Below are 19,376 nucleotides of genomic sequence, written 5' to 3' on the forward strand. Positions count from 1 at the left end.
CTTTGCACGGTATCATACCTGTCCACTGGCATCCGTGGGTGTGCCATATATATATATACAGTATATATATATATATATATATATATATATATATATATATATATATATATTCATCTATGTATATCTATTTATATCTATCTATATCAATCTATCTATCTATCTATCAATATATATTTAACCATTGGAGCCCAGTGTCCCGAGCATTGGACAGAACTGGGATTTTTCAAGTCTTTATAAAGTAGGCAAACCCCGGGTAGGGACCTATGAGCTTCGCGACTATGAGCCAATAGGTGGAGGGCGGTACACTCAGTACCCTCCCAGAACCATGCCTCGCCCAGCACCCCTTGGATCCAGTGGGTTAATGACTGGCAAACCTATCAGTCTCTTTAACTCATTGGAGCCCAGTGTCCCGAGCATTGGACAGAACTGGGATTTTTCATGTCTTTATAAAGTAGGGAACCCCCGGGTAGGGACCTATGAGCTTTGCGACTATGAGCCGATAGGTGGAGGGTAGTACGCTTAGTACCCTCCCAGTACAATGCCTCGCCCAGCACCCCTGGGATCCAATGGTATATATATATATATATATATATATATATATATATATATATATATATACAGTATATATATATCCTTCCCCTGAGGTTCCCCCAGCACATGATTCTATATCTCCACGAGCACTCGTGGCACATACCATTTTATATAAATCATAAATTTCAACAATTGTCTTAGCAAGGTACAGTACCTGTCCACTGACGTTCGTGGTTGCCCGGCGTCCTTACGTCCCCTGTACACCTGCTGCTAAGGTATCACTGACATGCGCTACGCACCCACAATATCTCAGAACGAAAACTCGTGACACAAATCACTAACATTTTATATAAATCATAAGTAATCAACAAATGCCTTAGCAAGGTACAGTACCTGTTCAATGACGTCCGTGATTCCTAGGCGTCCTAACGTCCCCTCCACACCTGCCACTAAGGTATCGCTAACCTAAGCTACGCACCCTAAATTATCCCTTCACAAACACTCGCGGCACATATCACGTAATAGTAAGTGAACGGACAGACCCGGCAGAGCTTCCCCTCTGCTACAGTATCTAGTTCGCAGAGAAACAATGTTCTATCAAGTCATACTCAGTCTGCAAAACCAAGTGTTTGCCACGTATGTGTACTGGAAGGCAGGGAAAAAAACAAATAGTAATGCCATTGGATCGCAACTGTTTCCTTAAGAGGAGATGACTGTGAGGCAAGGTGAGATGGAGGGGAGGGGGGACAGGTGGTGGGAACGCATGTATGGAAACTTTGCCGTGTTTCGTTTAGAAATGTGAAGGATGAGATTATACAAATGTTCTGGGGTGATCTGTAGGTCCGTATGCAATAACTTGTATTGGATGAATGTTGGAGTCTTAAAGTTCGTCATACAGTGTAGTGAACAACTGTAGTTGCGCATAAATGTTAGGTGTGATGTTCGGTGTCTCAAAACGTGGTTCACCTGAGCCTAATGAGTGTGCGACTCAGCTGCTGTAACATTTTTGTGGCTGAATCAGGGTGGCCATAAATGATTCATGATTATGCATGTGACACAACGGTCATGCCATGTTGTGCACCATCCAGTATGTCTTACTGTGAGGAAAAACAATAATTATATTCGCAAACCATGGTATAAGTAGATGTCCTATTGCATAGGATTATAGCTACTTTGAGTGCTGGACAGCTATCGACTTGTGTGAAAGTGTTATACAGTCATCATACTGATGGATCACGTGGAGGTAATGAGATACTGTATTTGCATAATGAATGCATATATTCTATTAAAATAATTTAAATAACAGTGTTACGGGTGTTCACTCTACAAATGATGTCGCTTTCTTCGAGGTGCTCTTTCATTAGTCTGGATAATTGTGACACAACATCCGCAAACATTGATTACCCTATTTTATGTTCTCTTTAAAACATTCATACATTAGTTTTCAAACAAGTGTTACACTTTCAGGCCCTCCTTAGCTCCAGATGCATTATATTATTTAATCGTCTGTCTACGCATACACACACTGTTCATCCAGAGGGAGCAATATTTCCTCTACCATGCATGTCTGGCCTTTGTCTGCCTTTATAACATAAAGTTCTAGTATGTGGCCACGACTACACAAAATATATCGGTGGCGTGGTGTTGCTGGAAGAGTGAAAAATTGCGTATAGTCTACGTGCATTTGTGCAGGAAGTCTGGCAATACACTTCACCTACTTATTCACTGTGAAAAATATTTAATGTATACAGGTTTGTATCCTCACTCGGGACACCAAAATGTGAAAAGTATTTGGAGCTTCTGGTAAACCAATCGCAGCTTCTCACTGGGGGCACCACAAAATAAGAAATTTCTAGTTTTTTCTAATAAACAACTCGTAGGTCGTTACTCCTCCCTAAAGTTGTCCTTAAGTAAATTCAAACAAGTCTCATAGGGTTAGGTGAACCATAACTTAATCTTAACTCACCTAATTCTCTTCCATCTCATAGCTAATCCCCCCTTGAATTGGCCAATTCGTAAAGGTTACTCAGCTAGTGAAGAGGGAGTGTCGGACAATCGATGACGATGAGGCTGCATTTCTGTAGTTGCTTGAGCAATCAAGAGTCCTTAAGGTGCGTATGTACAACGTGCTGCTTGAACCTTGTCTAGGAGCAGAATGCGTGAACGTGGCAGGCTTCTACCTCCCTCATAGAATGGTAGGGGTGCCAACTATTAATAAATTACAGTGCTAAATACAGTTAGATTACATCATGATATATAGAGGGTGAAGCTAACAACTTAATCCTAGTTTTAATTAAACTAAAGTTAAACCAAATAGGCCCCTGAACTATGTGAATATCTTAAATCCAAATCTGCTTTACATGAAGACCTTTTCATTCTCGCCACGTCATCTAACGCACAGATGCAGTTTACGTCCATGGTACTTTCCATATAATTACATGTACAGTATTTACAATATAGTAGATCATGAGGCTTAGACACAGTAGCATTTCATTTATCAGTAATAAGAATTATTAAAGAGAACATAATTTCTGGGTTATAAAAACTGGTCGAACAAGCGATAATGATCTCAAGTTTTCCCCTTACTTCTAACCAGGGATGGCTATTATAAAAAGTAGAGAGCGCAACTGCTCTGGGGGAAAATATTTCCCACAGTTTTGGGGCTGGGTTGAAAGTGATACGCTGTATCATGTAATGTGACCCTTAGCCAGGGGTTCCCTCCATAGATCTCGAGAACCCTGTGCTGCGGCCCTTCTAGGATGCGCATCCTGACTTGTTTGATCTTCACCATCCCCTGTATCTGGAGTAGCCTCTAACTCAAGGAGTACCAGTTTATCAATAGTTTTTATACTGGTATGTCCCGTACATTTTATTTTTACGAGTCCCAGCACCCCCTCTGAATCTGGGTGCATGGAGATCACTTTAGCTAATTGCCACTGGGATCTTGGTTGTTCGGTTTTCACTAAGACCACATCCCCTTTGTTTATAACAGATTTGTTATTGGCAGCCTGAGCCCCATATAATCTTTCTCGTAGGCTCAAAAGATATTCCTCGCTCCAATGTCTATTCCAAGTATCCAACACCCTTTTCAGACTTTGATATCCCTCCCACAGATGTTCTCTTAAATCATTATTTTCTATGGTAGGATCATCTACTTCTTCCTGGATAGCCACAAAAGGCACCGGATGGAGCTTCCTGCCATATAACATATGAGCCGGTGTCAAGGCTTCTAGTGAGACGCTAGTGTCATCTAGATAAGTCAGGGGTCTATTATTAATCCTGGTTTCAATTTCAGTTATTACTGTTCTTAATTCTTCTCTCTTGATCTTAGTTCTGTGTAATGTTTTCCTCAGGCAGTTCTTGACAATATCAATCATTTGTTTGGTAAATCAATTTTGCCATGGAGCTCTTGGAGCTGTGAACTGCCAGGTACAATTTCGGATTCCCAGCGCCAACTTAACCTTTGGGTCATTCATTATGTTCAACAGTAACGGTGCTGCTCCAACGAAATTAGGTCCATTGTCGCTTATTAACTTGCCAGGACAAGACCATCTAGCGGGAAATCTTCGAAAGACATTGAGGAATGTCTCTGAGCTTAGATCTTCCACTATTTCTAGATGGACTGCTCTTGTGTAGGCACAAGTAAATAGACAAATGTAAACCTTATGGGGAGTTCCCTCATCTGTAACAGTTATAGCCCCTGTATAGTCCATTCCTGTTACTTGGAAGGGCCTACTTACATTTACCCTATCCCTTGATAGGGCCGGTGGTCATGGATAGTCATATGGTCTTTGTTCATAACTCCTACAAATGATGCAGTCTTTGAGATATTTTTTTATGACCTGTCTACCCTTAGGAATCCAATACCTTTCTCGAATTTGGGCCAAGGTCTGCGGCACACCTCCATCGAGAGTGGAATCATGGACTTCCTTTATAATTAATTGTACAAAGTATCCGCTCTAGGGTAATAATATGGGGTGTTTGATTTGGAGAGGCATATCAGCCTTTATTAATCGGCCCCGACACCTAATCAGACCCTTCCTGTCTAAGAACAAGCCTAAATCCTTGATCAGCTTATTCCTGTTCCCAGTGCCTTGGCCTAAAAAGTTATATATTTCCCAATAATAGTTCTTTTGTACTCTTTTCAGCCAATATTCTAGGGGATCTAACTCCTGAAACCCCACTTTCATATTCAAAAATTCAACAATCAATTTAATTGTGTTTATAAGTTGTCTTATTGATGAGAATCGGCTGATGTCATTTACTTCTGGCTCAGGTACTACAGGATCCAAGTTCACTACACTAACCTCAGCAGTACTGCTCACCAATCCTTAGTGAGTAACCATTTAGGACCTTTAAACCACAAGTTATCTTTGATCAGTCTCTTTACGGTCGAACCTCTGGAGAGCAGATCAGCTGGATTTTGTTTGGAGGATACATGCATGAAATTAAATTTGGAAGATAGCTTTTTAATAGTCTTCACTCTATTACGGACGAAAGGACTTTTACTGTCTTCCTTCCCTATCTAGTAAAGATAAAATAAATCTCACTCTCAGTCCATATATAGATATCTTCAAACTGAGTATCAAGAGTAGTGGTCAAATACCTGGCCAATTTAGTTCCTACTTCTGTGGAACCCAGTTCCATTTGAGTTAGGGTTCTTCCTTTAATTGGCGCAACTCTGGCCTTGGACAAAATAATCTTACTATCCTCTCCTGTTGCGCAACAAGCTACTGCTCCATAGCCCCTTTGAGAAGTATCATAAAATACGTGTAAGTGCGACTACTCATTACTGCTTATTTCCCTGGGAATCCATATGCTTGCTGTGTTTTCAAACTCCTTTCTAATCTGTTCCCATTGTTCCACATATGTCTCACCCAATTAAGTGTCCCAGTCTAACTTTTCTCGCCAAGCCTCCTGTACTAAACATTTGCCGCTAATAACTATAGGACTGACCAGCCCTAATGGGTCAAATAACATGGAGACCTGACTTAACAAGGACTTTTTGGTGAGAGTGACATCAGAGAACTTAATTGGTTTCAAACTTATTACATCAGTTGTTGTATCCCAGTTAAGACCTAACACATTTTGAACTTTGTGAACTTCAGAATCTGGATAGTCCTCTTGTATTTTATTCCTCAAAAGCGGTGAATTTGTATTCCAGTTCTGTAATGGCAAATTTGCCTTCCCACATTTGGACTTGGCTATTTCATAAGCCTTCAATGCTTCCGGCTCTGTATCAGCAACACCTTGCAAATTATCCATATAAAAAGCCTGCCCTATTTCTGGACATTTGGCATTTCCAAAATGATGCTTTAAAGTGTTGCAAAGTAGGAAAGGACTAACACAAGAGCCAAAGAGCACCGATCGGAAACAGTAAGTTTTCAATGGACTATCCTCATTTTGAGGATCATGAGGCCAGAGGAATTTGTAAATTTCCTATCCTCCTCTCTCAGTCCTTTTCTAAGAAGCTACTAAGAAGCCTTACTAATGTCTACTGTGTAAGCATTAGATTTCTCTCTAAATTTTAGTAACATTCCCTAACTTCACTGTTAGTGTAGGTCCAGAGTATAGGCAATCGTTCAAGCTAGCTGATCTCTTGGACGCTTTACTACTACAATTGAAATTATCCTTATGGGAGTAGTTACTGAATCCTTGCTTACAGCATGATTTGGTAAGTTATGTCCTTCTTTGTGGTTAATGGGGAATTCTACGTCTTCTATAAATTTATTCTTCAATTGATCCTTTATAATATTATCATATATGGTTAGATGTTCTGGTTTATCTCTCAACTTCCTTAGAGGAGAATTTAACTGAGCCTTAGCTGCTTGGTAATTTGTTGGTAACTCCGAATGGTTTAGTTTCCATGGTAATCCTACCCAATACTGTCCATCCTTAAATTCCACAGACTGATTATACAAATCCAAGTTTTTTTTATCTTCTGGGGTTGGTTCCTCAGAGTGTATTCCTACACTGTCTAGCTCGCACAATTTGTGTACAGGTTCAATATTTTCATCCAGCAAGTCATTTATCTGAGTAGGTTCTAATTCTGCACCTATTCGAGCTACCATCAATGACTGTGTGGGGGTAACAAAGACTGAGTCTACTAGTTTGGCCTCTCCTTTATCTTGTTTTGGAAAAGGCAACTGACCCATAATAAGGTTACCTCCTGGACTCTTGAACAACTGTACCTTATTCCTTTTGAAAGTCCTATGTAGGAATCTTCCACAATAATCAGAACCAATTATCATTTTTATGGGACCCACAGTATCTGATTCCACATTCTGTTTAGCTAACTTTATCCCTGAGCTTTGTAGATGATCAGAGGTTTCCTCCTATATATATATATATATATATATATATATATATATATATATATATATATATATATATATATATACACACACACTTGTCTCCATATTATCAAGCTGTTATACGGCATTTATACCTGCCTAATTGTATTACAGGTCTAGCTTAATCAAAAGATCGAGCTTTCTTAGTTAAGAATCCTGTAATGGCTAGATTTACCTTGCCAATAATAGGTAACTTTAATTCCTTCACAATGTCTGCAGAAATGAAGGGTTTTTGAACACCTGTATGAAACAGGGTACATACTAATAGGTTTATATTCTCAATCAATACCTTCACATCGGCTATGGGAACTGCAGCTGGCATTACTATATGGAGCATTCCCTTTTGCAGTTGTCATATTGACGCTTGCGGGTTTAGGAACCTCAGTTTTCATCCTAGGGCATAAAGCACTATGATGATGATCTTTTTTGCATTTAAAACAATTATTTAATTTAGTCTTACAGTCCGTGGAAGTATGTTCGGATTTCATACAGATTGTACAATGCCCCAGTTCCTGAAGCTTTCCTACTCTAGACGCATAATCAGGATACTGTTGACAAGATGCACTGGAGTGTTGCTCACCATAAAACACACAAACTTTCCTGTCTTTTACCATGGAAGGTTTGATTTCCTCAATATCCTCAGCTTGTCTGTTCCTTGCTTTTAATAGTTTATCTTCAGCCTTTAAGGAGCTAAGGAAAGTACCTATCGCTTCTTTAGGCACATACTTAATCTTCTCTGACTTAGGTTTCCCAGCCAGTTGGTTCGTGGGTTATTTCTTTATTTCAGTCTTCTGTTTGACCTCAGTAGGTTTTACTGTTCCTTGCAAATGTTTACAGAGTTGCATCAAGCCTTCCTCAATCTCTTCGCAGGAGAAATTATCCTTTTGATACCTATCATACAACGCATCCTTTTTTTTTGGTAGAAGCTTTAAGGAAATAATTCTTGAAAGCACCCAATCTGATGCCTTAATATCTCCGTAAGTACCTAAGGCCTTTCAATTACAACTTAGTGCAATCCTAAATTTTTCCAAGGAATCAAAATCGTGTCTAGGCGTGGGTAATTCAATTAGAGCCTTCAGTAATTGAGTAATAACTTGCTCCCTATCTTCTTAGTTTTGTCTAAGGATGGCCAAGGCCACCTCATAATTATTTTCTTCTACTGGTAAATCTTTTATCAGTTGATATGGTGTTCAATGCTGGGAACGCTACTAATAAAAATAACGGCGCTCCCATTCCTGTTACTTGCTCGTAAAAGTAGTGGCGTTACTGGTCTCGCTACTTGATTCGAAATGTAGCGGCGCTCCTGCTCCCGCTCCCGCTACTTTGGATAAGAAAAAGGTAGACAAAAGAAAGATTAACAAAAATCTGTGATACAGCAATACACTATATACTGTTTTGATAATATTAGTCAGTCTGAGTGGTTATGTTGTGTACCAGTAATGTCAGTATATACTTATATTGAAAAAAAAATATATATCATATACATGTCGGTGTCATTTTAATGAAGCTTAGAGCCGAAGGTACAGGAAAAAGATATTTACTGTATAATGTAACAAATGTTCTTTTACACTGTTACATAGTATACCTACTGAAAGTAACATACGTAAATAAAAGGCAAAAAAATGTGGCCTACCATTGATACATATTATCTAGGTTTATTTTCAATGATACCTATTGAAGATATGTACGAAAACGAAAGTAAAAAAGAACTGGGACTATCTTTTAAAGGCTATTTATACAATAGCATTTTTTTCCCATTACTTTAAACTGAAAGTACCGTACCATACTGTTACGAATAATAATGTAGTGAGTAATAATTAGTCTGAAAGAAAGAGTGAGGGAGAAAGTGTGTGTGTGTGTGTGTGTGTGTGTGTGTGTGTGTGTGTGTGTGTGTGTGTGTGTGTTCTTACCTAATTGTTCTTACCCAATTGTATCTTTACAGGAATGAGTCAAGCTCGTACTGTCCCGTATCTTAAACCATATTTATCGTACATATCCTTAAATTTGTGAATTGTTTTGGCACACACTATTTCATTCGGTAGTGCATTCCACTGATCAATTGCTCTGTTTAGGAAACTGAATTTCCTTACGTCTTTATGACCTCTCTTCTTTTGCAGTTTTTTGCAGCGTCCTCTTGCTGATGCTTCCCCATATGTTAAGTAATCATTTATGTCTATTTTCTCCTTCCCTGATATGCATTTATATAGCATTATCATGTCACCTCTTTTCCTTCTCTCCTGTAGTGTTGGTAGATTCAGTTTATTTAGTCTTTCCTCGTAGCTTAGATCCCTTAAGCTTGGTATCCATCTTGTAGCTGCCCTTTGAACTTTTTCAACCTTGTCTATGTGTTTTTTGAGATGAGGACTCCATACTACTAATGCATACTCCAGGGTTGGTCTGATGAATGATGTTATTATCCTTCTTAGCATGTCTTCATTTAGGTATGTGAATGCTATTCTCATATTTGCAAGCAGTGTATACATGTTCCATACCTTCTCGCTGATGTGGTCAGCCGGAGATAGTCTGTTATTGATAATCACACCTAGGTCCTTCTCTCTTTCTGGTGTGTGTAGGGTTTTATTTCCTAACGTATAATCCCAATCAGGTCTTTTTCCACTTTTCCCAAACTTGATTACATGACACTTGTCCACTTTGAATTCCATTTGCCATGTATTACTCCCTTCATGAAGTTTATTTAATTCTTCTTGTAGCTCTTTAAAGAGTCTGTGTTAGTAATTTCCTTTGTATTTTTGCATCATCTGCAAGCATATTTAGATAGCTTTCATTTCCAGAGTTACTGTTTATATCATTTATATACACTAAAAACATGATTGGTCCCAGCACTGAACTCTGTGATACTCCACTAGTCACTTCTTTCCACGATGAGTAGTTTCCCCTTAGTACTCTTCTCATTTCTCTTTTTATAAGAAAATCTTGGATCCAACAAAACAGTTTGCCTCGAATTCCTCCTTGATTGTACAGTTTCTATAAAAGTCTTTGGTGTGGTACTGTCAAATGCTTTCTTGAACATCTAAATAGATACTGTCCACCCATCCTTCTCTTTCCTGTAATGTGTCTGTTACTCTGTCATAGTAGCTCAACAGATTAGTAACACATGATTTTCCTTTTCTGAAACCAAACTGTCTTTCTGTTATCATACTGTGTTCTTCTAGATGATTTACCCAAGCTTTTCTTATAAGCTTTTCAAATACTTTGCTTGCAACACTGGTCAGTAATACTGGTAGGTAGTTGAGTGGATTTTGTCTATTCCCTTTCTTGAATAAGGGGACGACAATATTTGGTTTCTTCCAAATATCAGGTAGTTTACCTTGACTCAAGGATTTCCTGAAAATTAAAAATAACGGTTCACTTAACTCCTTTGCACATAGTACCCAACATGAAATTTCATCAGGACCAATTGCTTTTCCTCTGTCTAATTTACTTAACTCCTCCTGTATTACTTTTTCTAATATTTGTATATCTGGTAGTATGTGTGGACATGCATGTTCCACATAATCCCTCTCAAAATTTTTTTCTTCTGTAAAAACTAGTTGGAAATTCTTGTTTAGCGTTTCACAAATATCTTTCTCTTGTGTATAGGTGATTCCCTCATCCGTAATGGATTGTATTATATCTTTTACTTTGGTTTTGCTTCTGATGTAGCTGTAAAATAGCTTTGGTTTATGACTACTTTTATTTATTATATCCTCCTCAAATTGTTTTTGGGCTTCCCTCCTTATTCTTATATAATCGTTTCTTGCATGTTTGTAATTATATGCCCTTTCACTATTGTGTCTTCTGTATCTATTCCACAACAAATCTCTTCTTTCTTTTGATGTTTTACATTCTGTATTGAACCATTTCTGTATTTTCCTATCTGCCTTTTTGTGCTATGGGATGTACTTCTGGACTCCTATTTCATAAAATTCACAGAATTTTTTATATACAGCATTTAAATCTTGTCCTCTAAGCTCATTTTCCCAATCAGCTTCTAAGAAATACTTCTTTAGGTCTTGATAATTTCCCTTTTTATACTTTAGGCTCTTTTTGTAACTTTTATTGCTGTTAACTATGTCATATATCCTGAAGTTGCAATTTAGTACTGCATGATCGTTTTTGCCGAATGGAGGGTGATATATTAAACTGACAATATCATTTTCTTGCCTAGTAAATATGAAATCTAGCATTGAAGGTACATCGAGTCCTCTTTTTCTGGTGGTTTCCCTCACATGTTGCGTTAGGAAAAACTCTTGCACGAGATCCAGGAGCTTTTGGTCCCAACAGCTTTCTTGGCTAATTATATCTAGAGTATTCCAATTTATATCTGTATTAAAATCTCCAGTTAGTATAATTCTTTCCTATTTCTCTTCCATTTTATGTAGTAATGATCTTAAACTCTGAATTGTACTCTCTGCCAGGTCCTCATATTCGTCTCTTTCCCATGTGTTTGATCTGGGTGGCATGTACAAATTGGCTACAATTTCTTTCCCTTCAGATGTGTTGATCTCTACTGCAATCAGTTCTACTTGTGATGGTATATCTAGTTTTATTTCATTGACTTTCAGATTTTTCTTAGTTAATATTATAATTCCTCCTTCTTTTTTTAAGTTTCTGTTCCTTCTCCATACATTGTATTCCTCTAAGTTTAGTATGTCATTGGATATCCTTGGTGTTAATTTTGTTTCAGTTAGGCATATTATATGTGGTTCATTTTCTCTGACATAATCATTCATCTCTAGTAATTTAGATACCATTCCATCCACATTTGAGTACATCAACTTTATTATCTTGTTTATATACTTGTCATGACATGGTTCTACTACCTTCCTCCTTTTTATTCCCTCCTGTTTGTGTACCACTTTCGTACCTGCAATCCTATTACTTTGTAAAAAATGTGTTCTTTTCCTCTTCTGATCTTCCCTCATTTTTTGTTTTTGCTTCCTCCCTCTTCTCTTGTCAGTAATTCCAGTTCCTCTTGTGTTAGGCATCTTTTTATCCATACATTTTTGAACTCCTCTTTTTCCATAAGATTCTTTGCATTTTTTAGTATCTCCTCCACAGTGTTTACACTCTGGAAAGTTACCTTTAGAGGTCTTGTCTTGCTTTTCTCGTGTTTCCCTAACCTTTTGTGTTCCTCTATGTCTTTACTACACATTCCCTCTGATACTTCTTTCAATAAGCTTATTACATTTGCCATCTCCTTTTTGTCTCTTGTGATCTTGTTTTTTACTTCTTCCTCTTCTATACCAGTGATTACTATAGATTTGTTGATATCTACTGAATCTCTGACTAACTTTGGATTGTTTTGGATTATTCTTTTCACTTCCTTTTTAATGCTTTTTTCCTCCACCCTTGTTTCTAAGTCTTTCTTTACTTTCACCATTTCAGCATACGTGGTTTCCACATCATTTTTGTAGCTTTGCACAGCTTCATTCACCTGTGTTATCTCCTCAAGATCACTGCTCTGGTCTATCAGACTGCTTACTTGCCTAATTGTCTCTGTATCATTTTTGAAGTCTTCCATAATACTCTCGTGATTGACTTCTGTACTTGCCATTTTACTCATTTTCTTCCTAAGTGTACTCAATTCCACTGTTAGTTCACTGATGGTTGTGTCTTTCTTGGTGACCTCCCTTCCTAGTTTTTCTATTTCTTCCTTTTGCAAATGCATCTGCTTCTTTATTTCATCAATTTCATTTTTGAAAGCCATTTCCAGTTTGTGTACACGTTCAACCAGTCTATTGTGAGTCCCCATTTCAACCAGTTCTTGGTAGAAATCATCATCTTGCTCTCTACTTTTATCCCTTTTCTTTTCCAAATTTGCTTTACTAAAGTATGTGTCCATTTTCCAATACTAAAAGCACAGAGTACTTATATTCCCTGGGGCAGTTGTAGTCTAAACAAACCTCAGCTGACTGAACGCATTCTTTCGCCACTCGGTTCTCTTTTCTCTTTGAACAAGTCTTGTTTAAGCTTCTTCTTATTTTTTTTTTAATAATAAAAAATCATTTAGTCTAACCTGGTACAGAGCTTGACTCATATAAAGATACTAATTTAGGTAATGCCACTGGCTGTACTGGCTCGATATGGAGCGCTGTCGGCGCATGTCTGTTCTCCTTGACTCCGTGTGTGTGTGTGTGTGTGTTTTAGCATTCCCTACATTTAGCTGACATCCGTGGCATTACTAATAAATAATAATTAATAAATTACTGATGTAATGTAGAACAAACATCGTGAATTGACAGAATTGACGAAAGTATTATTTTTTTGTCATTAATAAATACAACCAAACCGTCAGCATATCTGTATGTACTCACCGGCTCCGGACCTGTATTCGTCACGTGAGTAGCGAGGAGCACGGTAACACGTGAGTTCGGCCAAAAGGTAGCGGTGCTCTCAGTTCCACTACTGGCTAAAAAAAATTGCTATTAAAATAGCAGTGGCGCTATTTTGCATTGCTACTAATAGCAGCGCTATTCCCAGCTTTGTAATGGTGTTCCTTTGACCGGTCCTACAGATATGTAAGTTTACTGACTTTAAGATCTGTTCTATCGTGTACTAAATATTTGAACTGGTCCCAGAAGGATTCCAGTTCTGCTTCCCATCAAACTCCGGAAGCATTATTTGTGACAACACAGCTCTACTCTGCTGTTCCACAACTTGTGTTTCCGTGGCAGTCTCAGCTAATTTTGACTCTAGTGTCTTTACAACAGTTAAGTATTCTTTTAATTTGCTTTCAAATTTCGTAGTTTTTGACTCTAGGAGTTCCTTATCATCAGCCTTTACTATAGCTGCTTCTAAAGTTATATAACTTTCTTCATACTTGTTCCATCGGTCTTTCAGGATATTTAGGAGACTATTTAAGTTCTCCTTGGACAGAGGTATTTCGTCCAACGACTGTTTACAATCATTTATGGCTCTAGTTACCCATCCTGCCTTACTACTAGAAGATCTTTGCAGTAAGGAAACAGACATGTTGACTGATTTCTAATTTAGTAATTAACTATGAGTTTCAACCACAAATTTACCCCAGCTTAGTAATTATCCGATTATTTTAAATTTCGAAGAGGGGACGGATTAGGTCCTCCTTGTGCAAGCTATTCCCCTGGGTTATTAAACCCCAAGGGTTGTATTTATCCCCCCTGTCAATTCCGAAATATTCATTACAGCTCAGCTAACTAATCATTTAATTTTGAGGAGTGTAGGGATTTGGTCCATAATTTCAACCTATCCCTCAGGGATATTAAACCACTAGGGTTATATTTCATCCCCACATTCAATTTCCAAAACATCCATTTTCCCTTAACTCAGTATGTACGTATTTCCACATCATCCACTGCAACCGAACATAATAGTTGCTTATGCCCATTACAAGCAACCTTAAACACATTCAGCACTTCGGCACACATCGGCTTCCCTCACTCGATTGGGGGACCAAAATGCGAAAAATATTTAACGTATACAAGTTTGTATCTTCACTCGGGACACCAAAATGTGAAAAATATTTGGAGGTTCTGGTAAACCAATCGGGGCTCCTCACTCGGGGCACCACAGTTTAAGAAATTTCTAGTATTTTCTAATAAACAACTCGTAGGTCGTTACTCCTCCCCAAAGTCCTTAAGTAAATTCGGACAAGTCTCATAGGGTTAGGTGAACATAACTTAATCTTAACTCACCTAACTAATTCTCTTCCATCTCCTAGCTAATCCCCTCTTGAACTGGCCAATTCGTGAAGGTTACTTAGCTAGTGAAGAAGGAATGTCGGGCAACCGATGATGATGAGGCTGCTTTTCTGTAGTTGCTTGAGCAATCAAGCATCCTTAAGGTGCGTATGTACAACGTGCTGCTTGAACCTTGTCTAGGAGCAGAGTGTGTGAACGTGGCAGGCTTCTACCTCCCTCATAGAATGGTAGAGGTTCCTACTATTAATAAATTACAGTACTAAATACAGTTAGATAACGCCATGATGTATACAGGGCAAAGCTAACAACTTAATCCTAGTTTTAATTAAACTAAAGTTAAACCAAATAATCCCTTTAACCCGTACAATCCCGCCGTCGGCATGGTGCCGACAGTACAAAATGTCTCAAGTAATCCCAGCGACATGATGGTGCCAACAGCAAAATTCGAGTGTTGTAGCTCGTTTCTAACTACTTCAACCTAGCTAATTTTTTCCTAAAGAGTAGCTTAATGTATTGGCAACATTGTGCACAAACACTTGTAGCACTGAGTTTGGTTCTGCATGGCTGGGTAACATCACATCAGTGTGCCACTGTCCGTCACAGTGTTAGAATGTTGCAGGAGTTACGCCATTTTTCCGCCTCCCTGGGCTGGAGGAGGCGGTTGAAACTGTCACATGGACCCTCTGTCCCTTTATTTAGTGATTCTATAGAAGAGGAAGACCTGGATGACTCTTCTGGGGAAGAATATGAGCCAGTGGAGAAGGATATTGAGAATGGGGATTCACCCATTCTCCCCCCCCCCCCTCGTTCTCTCTCATCCTGCCCAGCTGGGTGGGAAAACATAGCTCAAGGCTTGGGAAACTGGGCTAGAAACACGATGGACAGCCATCCTGCACTTATTTCTCCTATAAGGAGTACTTTTATTTGCTTTTCCTTGATTTATATGTCCTTTCAGATTGTTTTATACAATAACATTTTTTTCCGTTTTTGGTCTGGGGCTGGGTGGGTATAAAATTGCAAAAATGCCTGGTATGGTACGGGTTTACTATGTGAATATCTTAAATCAAAATCTGCTTTACATGAAGACCTTTTCATCCTCGCCACGTCATCTAACGTGCAGACGCGGTTTAGGTCCATGGTACTTTCCATATATTTACAAGTACAGTATTTACAATATAGTAGTCCACGAGGGTTAGACGCAGTAGCATTTCATTTATCAATAATAAGAATTATTAAAGGGAACGTAGTTTCTGGAATATAAAAACTGCTCGAACAAGTGATAACAATCTCAAGTTTTCCTCTGCTTCTAACCAGGGACGACTATTATAAAAAGTAGAGAGCGCAACTGCTCTGGATGGAAATATTTCCCATATTCACACTCCTGCCAAGATAGCAGCCAAAGTCGCTGTTTTGGTGACTGTACTGAATGATCACTGAACACTCACCTCCAGGTAGTCTGAATGAGGTTAGGTTTTCAACCAATAGAAACATTAAGTAATACAGTGAACAAGGCAATTTTATATGTTAAGTAAGGAGTGTTTCATGCACCGTGTCATCATACAGACTTACACAGTATAACACAGCCAAGCATAAGCTGGATCTACGGTAGGATAAAGGTTGAGTGCTTCTGGAGTGTCATGTAAATGTTAGTAACATTGGTGCACAAGCACCTGGACTGTAAAACCCAACCACAGCGTTATGCAAAATACCCCCGATTCTGAGGCTGCCCCATCTCAACCAGCAGATTTACACAAGGTCATTAATAAGGCTGCAATCTCGTCGTAGTGATGTGTTATGATAAGGAAGTCAATATCAGGTCTCGATAGCCATTGTACAGGAAGGGCCGCAATTTTGTGTGTGTGTGTGTGTGTGTGTGTGTGTGTGTGTGTGTGTGAGAGAGAGAGAGAGAGAGAGAGAGAGAGAGAGAGAGAGAGAGAGAGAGAGAGAGAGAGAGAGAGAGAGAGAGAGAGAGAGAGAGAGAGAGAGAGAGAGAGAGAGAGAGAGAGAGAGAGAGAGAGAGAGAGAGAGAGAAACATGCAGACAGACAGACTAGTGCATTCATGGTGTCATTAGAAGTTGCTACAATACGACATAATAGACTCAGGGTGTGTTATTGTCTGTCATGAAACTGCAAGGATAGTATCGGGCCAACATTCATTGTTACAGAGACAAGGACCACCCTGTCCTTCCCTGGGTCTATTATGTCGTATTGTAGCAACTTCTAATGACAAATGAATGCACCAGTCTCTCTCTCTCTCTCTCTCTCTCTCTCTCTCTCTCTCTCTCTCTCTCTCTCACACACACTCACACACACACACACACACACACACACACACACACACACACACACACACACACACACACACACACACACACACACACACACACACACAAAATTCCGGCCCTTCCTGTATGTTGGGTATCGAGACCTGATATTGACTTCCTTATCATATCACATCACTACGACGAGATTGCAGCCTTATTAATGACCTTGTGTAAATCTGCTGGTTGACATGGGGCAGCCTCAGAATCGGGGGTATTTTGCATAACGCGGTGGTTGGGTTTTACAACCCACTTGCTTGTGCACCGATGTCGCTTATGTTTACTTGACGCTCCAGAAGCACTCAACCTTTATCCTACCGTAGGTCCAGCTTATCCTTGGCTGTGTTATACTGTGTAGGTCTGTATGAAGACACGGTGCATTAAACACTCCATACTTTACATATAACATTGCCTTGTTCACTGTATTAATGTTTCTATTGGCTGAAAACCTGACCTCATTCAGACTGCTGGGAGGTGAAAGAGTGTTCAGTGGTCAGTCAGTATACTCACCAAAACAGCGACTTTGGCTGCTATCTTGGCAGGAGTGTGAATAAGCATTTGAAGTGTATTGCCAGACTCCCTGAACAAATGCACGTAGACTATGCAAAGTTTTACATTCTTACAGATGCACCACGCCACCGATATATTTTGTGTAGCCGTGGCCACATACTACAACCTTGTGTTGTAAAGGCAGACAAAGAACAGACATGCATGGTAAAGGAAATATTGCTCCCTCTGGATGAACAGTATGTGTGTGTGTGTGTGTGTGTGTGTGTGTGTGTGTGTGTGTGTGTGTGTGTGTGTGTAGACACACGATTAAATAATATAATGCATCTGGAGCTAAGGAGGGCCTGAATGTGTAACACTTATATGCGAACTAATGTATGAATGTTGTAAAGAGAATTATTACATATGATGATCATTGTTTGTGGATGTTGTGTCACAACTATCCAGACTCGAAGAAAGCACCTCGAAGAAAGCGACATCATTTGTAGAGTGAACACCCGCAACACCGCTATTTAAATTATTATAATATACGATATGCATTCATTATGCAAATACAGCATCTCATTACCTCCGCGTCATCCGTCGGTATGATGACTGCACAACATTTTCACTCAACAAACCAATAGCTGTCCAGCACTCAAAGTAGCTATAATCCTATGCAACAGGGACATCTACTTATACCATGGCTTGCGAATAGAATGGTTGTTTTTCCTCACAATAAAACAGACTGGATGATGCACAACATGGCATGACCGTTGTGTCAGATGCATACTCATGAATCATTTATGGCCACCCTGGTTCAGCCACAACAATGATACAGCAGCTGAGTCGCACACTCTCTAGACTCAGGTGAACCACGTTTCGAGACACCGGACATCACACCTTCTAACATTTATGCTCAGCTACAGTTGTTCACCACATTGTATTACGAACATTAAGACTCCAACATTCGTCCAATACACGTTATTGCATTCGGACCTACAGATCACCTCAGAACATTTGTATAATCTCACCCTTCATCTTTCTAAACGATACACGACAACATTTCGATATATGCTCCCCCATCACCTGTCCCCCCTCCCCTCCATTCCACCTCGCCTCACGGTCATCTCCTGTCAGGGAAACAGTTGCGATCCAGTGGCATTACTATTTGTTTTTCTCCCTGTCTTCCAGTACACATACGTGGCAAACACTTGTTTTTGCAGACTGAGTATGACTTGATAGATCATTGTTTCTCTGGGTGCTAGATACCGTTGCGGAGGGGTAGCTCTGTCGGGTCTGTCCGTTCACTTACTATTACTACAGTGTAAACAAACACAGTGGTGCCACATTTCACCAAACACACCACCCGCTCTACTCGTTAGAAGTGGAGGTAACTGTACATTCCACATAAAGTATAAGTTCTCACTAAATCTGAGCAAGATACAGTCAACAAGAGTTCCACTTGGACCACCTAGTCGCGAGATATGGTTAACATGGCAACAGCGCGTGTGTGTGTGTGTGTTCATGTGTACATGCCCGAGGATTTTTCGAATCGCCAAGCTGCATACTCTGTGCCGTACTACATTACTGTGTGGTCATTGCATTATGCTGTGATATTGGCTAATAGATATTGTGTGATTGGGATAATGAGCTGTGCACTATGCTGTTTATAAAGTCTGATTTATATATAATAATTCTTCTCTTGTTGCGTGAACCACAGTACAGATTGAGTTGTGGTTCAGAAACATTGAGCAAGTTCACCCACAAATCGCGCGATGTAAACGGAAGGGGAAGGTATGGGAGTGAGTGGGAGCTTGGCCGTTGAAGGGAAGGGGTGTGGGGTCACTTCGTTTACTCCCACACTTGTACATTCTTTGCCATTAGAGTATATTAAGGTGTCAGTGATATCCTGTATCCTAAACAATAATAAACCTGTTAGTTTTTTTTTTATTATTATTATTATAGACAACTGATTTAACCCTTTTAATTACACCAAACA

Source organism: Coenobita brevimanus, chromosome 49 (genome assembly GCF_032717465.1).
Source record: "Coenobita brevimanus isolate Jiangsu-jjx chromosome 49, ASM3271746v2, whole genome shotgun sequence".
In the NCBI taxonomy this organism is placed as follows: domain Eukaryota; kingdom Metazoa; phylum Arthropoda; class Malacostraca; order Decapoda; family Coenobitidae; genus Coenobita; species Coenobita brevimanus.